This window comes from Coenobita brevimanus, chromosome 35, assembly GCF_032717465.1.
Source record: "Coenobita brevimanus isolate Jiangsu-jjx chromosome 35, ASM3271746v2, whole genome shotgun sequence".
Classification (NCBI taxonomy): Eukaryota; Metazoa; Arthropoda; class Malacostraca; order Decapoda; family Coenobitidae; genus Coenobita; species Coenobita brevimanus.
The window spans coordinates 4,303,415-4,314,678 of NC_136988.1; the positions used below are offsets into that span (position 1 = coordinate 4,303,415).

Sequence of the window (11,264 nt, forward strand, 5' to 3'; positions counted from 1 at the left end):
GACCTGCGCAAGGAATCTGAAGGGCCCAGGTTATGTGTCCTCAAGGCGTTCTCCTCACACCCACTTTAACCCTAGAATACATACACTAATTTTACTGCATCTTAATACATACGCTGGGTTTGATAAACCCATTTTTCGGAAAGTCATACACCTATGTGAAAATCCAAATTTAGTAAAACCAAGTACATATATAAAAAATACAAGCTTTGTACTTTCACTTGAACCTTATGTAAATGAGTTTGTATGATATCTTAAACGTTAAGTGGTAACTTGAAAAAAAAGTATCAAAAATGGGGAGAAATTCTGATGTAACTAAAAAAAAAAATGTGGAAAATTTTAAACAGGAGCTGCGGACTTCTGCACTTGCACACACACTCCTGGGTCATGGGCGCTGCAGCATATGGCACTCTAATCCTTACAAACTCACGGTGGGCCGTGGTGGAGGTAGACAAAAAATGGGGTATATTTTTTAGAGTAAAAAAATGGAGTACAAAGATTGGCAATTTTTCATGCAATCCCAAACCCTTGAAATCGAACACTACATGGTATTTGGACCTCTCTAAGGCTTTACCCAGTGATTTTGACCACCCACCCATCCCCACAACCTTGTTTTAGGGGGTAACTAAGATAGAACTTACAATTATCAGGAAATGTCATTTCTTGAGTAGTGAATGTTATTATTTTACTACTGAAACCTCATAATTGCAAAACACAGTGGTATGCAATCCCAAATAGTTGCTATTTGTCATTTGTGGTGTATTTATGGCCGTGAGAAAATAATTTGTTCAAATTTTCCTTGACAATTCTCAAAATCATGAGCACTTACTTGGACTCAGAAACAATCACCACAGACAGGGTAATAATGCCCCAGGCAGACAGCTTTCTGATATTTGGTGCACCGGAAGCATGTCTTCCTGTCAGTCCGAACAGGGCACTCCCGGCACTGGACAGGTGGACTCTGATTCTTAGCACCCAGTGGTGTTCATTATTTTATCAGGTTCTTCATCACTCAATAAATGGTGGGCCATGATTTCACAGTTCACAAAGAAATATCTGCGTTCTAAGAAATATTCACTTCCTGCAAGGAAAAGCACTTTAGAAATCATACTTAAATTCCTTGCTGGATATGACAAACTCTGTGTTACATATGTACGGGAGTACATACGATGGGTGTAAGATACCCAAGGGCGCCGATATGGAAATTTCCTTCAAAGAGAGCAGAGCAACACTACCTCTCCCTACTAGGGCAACACGTGGAAGGAGGGTATCTGGGTGCCCAGCCGTCTCAGACAATAACCCACTAGGTGATCATGTGAACTCGGGTACGCGTCAGGTGTGATACGCCCACGTATGTATTCTAGGGTTAAGAAGAAAAGATTAGGGGGAGGGGGGCGAGGACCATTATGCGCTTGGTTAGGTGTGCAGGGAGGTGGGGGTATGAGTTTGGTCAGGTGGAGGGTTGCAGCAGAGTAGCATTGCCTATGCTTATTATAAAAGTTACGATAACCATTTGATGACTAGACTGATCAATTAAAATTTATATATCGTTATTGTAATTTGCATAGATTAATTTAAAGATGAAGCCTTACAAACTCTGTCAGAGGGTCTAGATACGTGTGAAATTTTCAGTTCTCCTGTCAAAACAACATAGTCTTAATGATGAGGTAGAATTTTCTGTAATTTGTCTTAACATGCGAAAAAAATATTTGTCCGAAAATGTTTGACAGAACTGACAACTGCACATGTATCTAGGCTCTCTGATAGACTTTGTTAGGACTCGTTTTTAAATTAATCAAAATGGTGATACATCCATTTTACTTCAGCAGCCTTACCGTCAAACGGTTATTGTAACCTTTATAATTAAAATTATTTAAAATGCATCGTTTCTAATGAATGCACTCGGACAACCTATCAGGTGGCAGCTGTCAAAAGCTCCCCCCTTCTCAGATGAAATCGAACAGGCTTTAATAACTATTTAACACAATTCAAAGAATTATTCCAGCATCGAACAAGAATTGCTTTCACTTGCACTTTCTCATGTAGATTCTGCAGTGTATGTGAATGCAGGAATGGATCAGTTGCAGTGTTTACGGACCATCACCTCTTTACCTAATTACCCAAGTTTGGAGATAAGAACCAGCGCCTGAGCCACAGGCATCTACAGTAAACCTGCAAGGGTTAGCTTTGCAGAAAAGATATCTCAGGGCAGTTAGAAATGTAAAAGCTGACTGTTTATCCCATGCCGGCTGGGAATAGAAATTTTCCCATTGGAAAATATTTCTTTCTCCAGGAGGGAATGTGTTACGAGGATCAGTTTATACACCTTGGGCGTGGTCTCGACATCGCGATGCGCTACACCTACATTTCACTCTGGGTGTTATCATGGTAAAGCAACCATCCTTCCCATGGTTGGAAGGGAGAAGAGTCATATAATATACGAATCGGCAGTTGCCATGGGACATATTAATAGTGTTCATACTTCCTCCCATTTCAGAACCATTAGGTTTTGTTCTTTTAATATTAACCAGTCCTCTCCTGAAACTTCATTTGTGCTTTCAGAATATCAGATAAGTTTTAGTTTTAAACGCTCTGCGTGTTCATCAGTGCTCCGCTCTATTTTCCTTACTTAAGAAAGTGATGTTTTCATATTAAAATACTTGCCTAGCTGATTGGGCCGTATAGTTGTTGGCTATGGAAAATACTGGCTAGAGAATTTTAATTCATAATTCTGAAGTTTTAATTGTCTCTTGTAACGTTAGCTAAATCAGTTACTTGTGAGTTTAAACAAATTTTTCCTTCCTTATGTGTTGCATTATCTTCAGGTAAATATATCAGCTATTCATGGTTGAGACCGTAACAGTTACACACACACACACACACACACACACACAATATATATATGCCAAAGGCCATACCACGTTGAGTACACCGCTTCCCGTCCGATCAGCGAAGTTAAGCAACGTTGGGTCTGGTTAGTACTTGGATGGGTGACCGCCTGGGAACACCAGATGCTGTTGGCATCCCTACGTGTCAAGTGGGGTTGGTGGAGGATTAGTGCCCCTCCCTGTAAAACAATTAACCCTAAGCCCTTAGCCACCCCGTCTGGGATACATGGTGTCTGGCAATGAATGAATGATATATATATTATTGCTAGACGCCTTAATCCTGTAAGGGGTGACCACAAACAAATCGCCTCCACGTCACCCTGTCCCCCGCCATTTCACTGCCCTGCTCCCAGCTCACACCCCCCTCTCTTATACCTCTCTACTCCATCCCTCCATCTCATCCTTGGCCTCCCCCTCCGTCTACCCCCCTCCACCTCACATACACTCTCCTCGTCAGTTTCTCACTCTCCATCCTCTCCACATGGCCAAAACACATTGTCTTTCTCCTAACGCTTCCTATCACATCCACATCCACACCACAACGCTCCTTCACTTTAACATTTTTCAGTCTGTCACTCCATGTGACCGCACATGCTCCTCTCAAATAAATAAATTCCACTGCGCTCACTCTTGATTTCCGTCCCTCCAACAAGGTCCAAGCTTCACTTCCAGATGTTTGAGTTGGTATCACAACACTGTCATGTAGTAACTTTTTCACTTCCATGCTCACTTCCCTGTTTCTTATCACTGCTTTCAAGAAACCAGCAACCTTTTTTCCTTGTTGTAAATTTTCAAGCACTTCACCCTCCAAACTTCCATCCTTACTCATCACACTACCCAGGTACTTAAATTCACTCACATTTTGTATTTCCTCCTCATCCCACCTCACTGTACATTCACTGACTTCACTTCTCTCGAAGACCATAACTTTACTCTTCCGTACATTTAAATTTAGATTCCGTTTCTTACACACTCTCCCAAACTCATCCACCATATATATACGGTATACATACAATACATATATATATATATATATATATATATATATATATATATATATATATATATATATATATATATATATATATATATATATATATATTGCCAGACGCCTTAATCTCGTACGGGGTGACCACAAACAAATCGCCTCCACGTCGCCCTGTCCCCCGCCATTTCACTGCTCTGCTCCCAACTCATACCCCCCTCTTTCAAATTCCTCTCCACTCCATCCCTCCACCTCATCCTCGGCCTTCTCCTCCCTCTCCACCTCACTCACATACACTCCCCTCGTCAGTCGCTCACCCTCCATCCTCTCCACATGGCCGAACCACCTTAGTGTGTTCCTCCTAACGCTTCCTATCACATCCATATCCTCACCACAGCGCTTCTTTATATCCTCATTTGTCAGCCTGTCTCTCCACGTGACTCCACAGGCTCCTCTTAAATAACTCATTTCCACTGCTCTCAGTCTTGACTTGTGTCTTTCCAACAACGCCCAAGCTTCACTTCCATACGTTAGAGTTGGTATCACAATACTGTCACGTTGTAACTTATTCACTTCCATGCTCACTTCCCTGTTTCTTATCACTGCCTTCAAGGAACCAGCAACCTTTCTTCCTTGTTGTACCCTTTCAAGCACTTCACCCTCCAAACTTCCATCGTTACTCGTCACACTCCCCAAGTACTTAAACGTAATCACATTTTCGATTTCCCCACCATCCAACCTCACTGTACATTCACTGACTTCACCTCTCTCTAAGACCATAACTTTACTCTTCCCTACATTCACCTTTAGATTCCATTTCTTACACACTCTCCCAGACTCATCCACCAAGCCTTGCTGTTCCCCTTCGTCTTCACTTAACAACACAGTATCATCTGCAAACAGCAGTACAGGGAGTTTCCAAACACTACCCTCTCTCACTAGGGCCACTCCAACATCCACTGCCCTACCTTGTATCTCTTTTATTACCCCATCCATGTACAGACTGAACAACTATGGAGACATGACACATCCCTGTTTCAATCCAACCTTCAAAGAGGAAAATTCACTCAGTTTACCATCCACGCGCACTGCAGCCTTAGCACCATCATACATACTCTTCACAGCATTCAACAACTTCCTATCTACTCCATATATTCTTAATACTTTCCACAATCCTTGTCTATCCACCCTGTCATATGCTTTCTCCAAATCCTTGAAGGCCGCATACAACTTCTTTCCCTTGTTTCCCTTCTCTAGCATCTTTTCCACTAAAGATCTAAGAATGAATATCTGATCTACACGACCTCTTCCTTTCCTAAAGCCTTCCTATTCTTCTCCAACTAATTCCTCTGTTATTTCCCTAACTCTTTCAATAAGTATCCTACGATACACTTTTCCTATTACACTAAGAAGACAAATGATTACCACACACTTCTTTTTGCCCTTTTCCTTTGTATAAGGGAATAATTATACCTGACTTCCAATCCTCCGGGACTCTACCTTCCTCCCATGTCAATCTGCGCATCTTCAACATCCACTATCTCTCCGTCATGCTTTTTAGTATTTTTAGTATTTTGAGGTCAGGAGATCAAAGGGAGACGATGAGCCACGTGAGACAATATTCAGCACTGCCTAACGTGCTCGCTCGCGCGCTTGAACACGTTTCACACTTCCAGTGTGGACGCCTATTACATGTTTTAGAGAGAGAGAGAGAGAGAGAGAGAGAGATGGATAGACAGATAGAAAGAGAGACAGAGATAGATACATGGAGAGATATGGGTAGATACATATAGACAGATAGATATAAATCCATATACAGATTTATATATTACCGTTAGAGCGAGGGAAGCGAGCGAAAACACCAAATTTAGTCACAGTTTGGACCCCCAACATATCACACTGTATATACCCGAGTGAAAGATTTATCGCATCAATAAGAAATGGGGGCAGAGGTAGGGAGGAAAACTCTGTAAGACAGTAGTGAACGTTTTTGGATATCTTAGCCAATACTGAAGTTTCAAGTAAGACAGACAAATTTGGAAATCGCATAAAAATCCTCAATCATTATCATTTTATGGACAAACCATAAGTCCGAGGGAACGATTTTTATAAGGCAGGTTAACGTAACAGCTGGCTGCACAAGAAGTAACGGTCTAAGGCTGCGTGGGCAGCATTATTCCGACAAATGCTGAGAGCAACCAGACTTTGCCTTTTCAAAACATATAATACGTTCTGTTTGGCCCTAGACCTAAAATTAATACAAGAGGAGTATTGCTTTTATGAAGTGTGAGGAAATATTTTTGGTGTAATCTAGTAAATTCTTTTAAGTATTTTGAGGTCAAGAAATCAGAGGAAGACGATGAACCACATGAGACAAAATTTAGCACTGCCTACGTGCTTCCTCGCTCACTTGAACACGTTCCACACTTTCAGTGTGGACGCTTATTACATGTTATATATATATATATATATATATATATATGAGGAACACACTGAGGTGGTTTGGCCATGTGGAGAGGATGGAAGGTGAAAGACTGACGAAGAGAGGGTATGTGAGTGAGGTGGAGGGGGGAAGAGGGAGGGGGAGACTGAGGATGAGATGGAGGGATGGGGTGGAGAGGTATATGAGAGCGGGGGGTGTGAGTTGGGAGGAGAGCAGTGAAATGGCGGGGGACAGGGCGACGTGGAGGCGTTTTGTTTGTGGCCACCCCAAACGGGATTGAGGCATCTGGCAATATAGATATATATATATATATATATATATATATATATATATATATATATATATATATATATATATATATATATATATTTATCCCTGGACAGGCACACCTGGGTGAAATGCATCTGGTGATATTACAACACTGTATTATACACATGGTTCCATTATCTCCAAAACATTCTCTCTCCCAGTAGCTGCATTGTGTTTTGAGACTCGGTGTTTGCTGGGTGGGTGACGCTCTACACCTCAGTCTTCATATATTGTTTACAGTGGTAGGGTGATTTTCACCCGGCTATGCCTATTGTGTGAGTAGTATTTTTCACCCATGGTTTTCTGATAAAAGAGGAGCTAGCAACCTGTGTTTAGGAGGTTTTGAGGATGCAGGCAAGGAGTATAAATTAAGGACAAAAAAAAGTTTTTATTCTTATATATATTTTGCTATCAGCTCTCGAACTTGGTTGTTGTTGTTGTTGTTGTTGTTTTTAAATATCAGATTTTTTCTTACATTGCTACCGCTCATTAAATTTTCTTTAATACCCAGCGCGAATATGAGAGGTTATTCCACACTCATACCAAGTTTCATGAATAAATATTGATCAGAACATTTTTTTTTCTTCCAGGGCAGGGTGAATTATACCTTGGTATGCCTGTGGTGTTACTACAAAACACCTTCGCCTATCCGGGGATATATATATATATATATATATATATATATATATATATATATATATATATATATATATATATATATATATATATATATATACTCGTATGTATGTACAATATTCGACAAGGTCGAAAGATCCAACTTGTGAATTTTAAATTGTAATAACAAAGAAAAGTTGATCCACAATGAGAGTATCATGTATGCAAAAGTCTGGTGTAATCTATGTTCATATTGAGGTGGCGCCTGCCTTGTCAATATCTCGCCATTAGCTGACTCTGGCGCATCAGTGCCGTTGTAGGAGTCTTATAGGTCAGATCTTGTATTCCTTTTTTTTAAATTAGCTATTCTTTGCTCTCATATTATATTTTTAATTTTCAGGTATTAATGCTTAACAACTAAATATCTTGGAGAACTACAAATATGGCTCACACTACACGGTCTACCTTAACTCATGATATTTTTGGCACTTTAAGAACTATTGGTGATAAGCAACTTCTACCGAAGTGGGATGTGGAAAGACACTCACTTTTTGCTGAAACAGAAAAATCTGTATCTGTGAAGGAAATAGAGAAGGATCTTGGATCAGAACTTCAGTGTCTTTGGGACAAAGCTTCATTCTGTTCACCTAACAAGAATTACACAGTTGGTTCTGGACAACCATTCTAAGTACAAGATCCTAGTGAAAAACAAGGGGAAAGACTGCTACAACAAACAGCTTGAAAACTATAACACTCATATGCTGATGGAGCTATTTGATATCTCCTGTTGCAAATGTAAATCCTTCGAAGAGTAAGTGTTCAAAGAAAAGAACGGTGCTTGTAAATGAAAGAGAGTTCCTTTCAGATCAAAGAAGAAATAGACAGCTGTACATTGGAAATGTGAATACAAAAGAAACAAAAATCCTGCTACAACGAGCAAAAAGGAAAGGGGATGCATAGAACTGCAAAGTGAAAATGTGCTGTTCTATTTGTCATAAAGGTCAATGTGGGATGGAGGAAATGAGTGATACTGATGATAGTTTGGAAAGTGATGGCACAGATGAAACATATTGTCCGAGTGTAGATGAAAAAAAAAAAAAAAAGAGGAAAAAAATTAAGACATCAAGAATGCGAATTAACTGTGAACTGGTTGCAAGAGAAGCTGATCGATTTGGTGTGAGTTCTAGAGGTGCCGCTTTAATTGCCACTTCCTCTCGGTGGGTGCTGGACTTGTTTCACATGAAAACAAGAATTTAGTTATAGACAAGTCAAAAGTAAGATGTGACAGATAATCAGACAGAGAAAGACTTCAGCATATTGAAAGGATGACATAACAGCACTGTATTTTGATGAAAAAAGCAAAAAAGACAAAACATTAACAGTGGAGGAGAGAAAAGATGAAAATGGTTGTGATGTCCATTCACCAAATAAGCAAACTTGAGGAACACATATTAGTTAAAGGACCAGGCACTGAATACCTTGACCATGTAATGCCTGATGGGGGAACAGCAGCTGCTACAGTTGAACTGTGGGCTGAAGACTGAGATGTTTGTTGCAATAGGGTGTGATGGTACACCTGTTAACACAGGGACAAAGGGGGGAACAATAAATTTGATTGAAGACTTTCTTAACCGTCTATTGCAGTGGCTTATATATTTGCTATACTTCAGTGAGCTTCCATTTCGGCATATATTTAAACATTTGGATGGTGAAACCACAAGGTCCACAGAATTCAAAGGAAAGCTTGGGAAGAAGATAGGAGAAACGGTTAGGAACCTCCTTGTGGTAATATTTGAACCAATCCCAGTAGATGATGCGAAGAAGTTACACGTGACATATTCAGAGCTAGATTTAAGTTAGGATCAAAAATATATTCTGATTATATGGTATACAGTGTCATCTGGAAAATTACCTGCATCATTTTCTTCAGCTGAACCAGTCCCATTAGCACATTCAAGATGGCTGACAGCATGTGCAAGAATTTTAAGACTGTATTGCTCAGTACCTATTCCTTCCAAACCGTGGAGAACATTAGCCAAATATTTGATGACTGTATACGCTTCGACCTGGTTTGAGATTAAGAAAAATTCCTCCCATGTCAATGGCCCAAAACGTCTATTCAATGCAAGTACCAATATCAAATATATGAAAGATGAATGCTTGGGAGCATATAGGGCTGCTACGCGGGCTGTTCAAACAAATGCTTTCTATACCCATCCGGAAAACATGCTTTTGGGCATGGCAGTCGAGGAAAATGTTGACATCAGAGGAGATGGTGTGAAGAAGATCCTAGCAGCAAGAAACAACCCGAGACGAGAAAGAAAACTATTCGAAGTACCAGGGATAAATCTGGGGGCAGAACATAATCTTCAAATGATCGGCTGGGATGTGGTGGATGTTACAGAGCCACCACTCCTCAAGAATTTGACTGACGAACTATATACTTTGGTTGAAAGTCCTGAACTTATGGAAGAGCTGTGTTTAAAGTATCCTTGCCATACTCAGTCTCGTGGACGCATGGTAAAGCTGGTGACTGAAGCATCTGCAAAAGTTTATGGTTACAGAAACAGAGATGAGTATATTAGAAACATACTGAAATCAAGAAAAATAATGCCAGCATTCGAATCAAAGAAGGATTTCAAAGCAGTGTAAATCTGGAAGGGTAGATGGGATGGGTTAGGTGTGGATCCTCATTTGCAGCAACATCCTCGTGGTGAGTTCTGGGTAGTGCACGGTCACAGTGTGCTAGATATGGGCTGCAATATAAAATGCCCAGGTGCTACCTCTTACTGACATGATACAGATATAATATTTTGCAGTTCTCCTTCCTTTATATAGGAGCAAGTTTTCCCCTCTATTTTAAAAAGAAAACTGGACTTTAATTCTTTGAGGCATCTTATGACCCGGTCAGATATACATACATTCCTATATATATATATATATATATATATATACCTAGGCTGCTTCCCCCAAGGAAAGGGAGGTAGCCAGGACAAGACTACACACTCCCAATTTACTCATCCACTCAAACTCATTCATTCGCGTCTTAGCCCCAAGGGGAGAAGGCACAGATAGTCATTGCACCACACCTCACGAGGGTCAACTGAGCAGTGCAATCAGTGACATCCGCAGTAGGGCCCGACAGCAGAGCTGGTTTACCCCTGCCACATCATAATGGACCCATCCCCTTATCCGCACCTGACTTGATCAGCTGATCAGACCAAAAGCGGGAGAATATCCCCTCAGGGCTGTCATCATTTATTCATTCACAATTTCTTTCCTATCATTTCTACCAAGCACAGCCACTCTTCCATGCTCAACAGACATCCCTCTCGCATCCAACGCTGTCTTTGCACTGTCCATCCATCCAATTCGTGGTCTTCCTATCAGCCTTACACCTCTCACATCAGATCTAGTTATATTTTTCACAAGTCGCTCATTATCCATTCTATCCATATGTCCAAACCATCGCAACACCCTCTGCTCAACTCAGTCTGCCATTTCCCGCACAACATCAGTTCTCCTTCGCACTTCATGATTTCTCACTCGATCCATGCGCGTCACTCCATACATACCTGGTACTCCTCAGACGCCTCATTTCAACTACATTCAAACTTTTCCTCTCTGCTACACCCATATAACATATTTCAGCCCAAAATAATCCAGTTGGTATCACAACACCCTCATACAGCCTTCTCTTTACATCCATTATAAGCGAAAGACATCTAAACACTTTTTTCATTCCTCTTAGCACCTTTCCTAATCCATTCATTCTAAACTTCATTTCTGCATCTATTCTTCTATTCACAGCAACATGTGACCCTAAATACTTAAAACACTCTACCTGCTCAAGCAGCTCACCACATATGTATATATATATATATATATATATATATATATATATATATATATATATATATATATATATATATATATATATATATATTTTATGCGAGGAAGAAGGAACCAAAGGCCATGAGTCATCAATAACAGTTCCCTCCAAGAGAAAAACAAAATACAAGATAGA

General features: G+C 40.3%; 1 non-coding gene across 1 annotated transcript; it reads left to right on the forward strand.

Moving 5' to 3' along the window:
• Window positions 1–2,901: 2,901 nt before the first annotated feature.
• Window positions 2,902–3,020, forward strand: LOC145396254 (5S ribosomal RNA). The gene has a single exon (XR_013896747.1). It is a non-coding gene; the product is annotated as a 5S ribosomal RNA (ribosomal RNA).
• The last annotated feature ends 8,244 nt before the right edge of the window (window positions 3,021–11,264 follow it).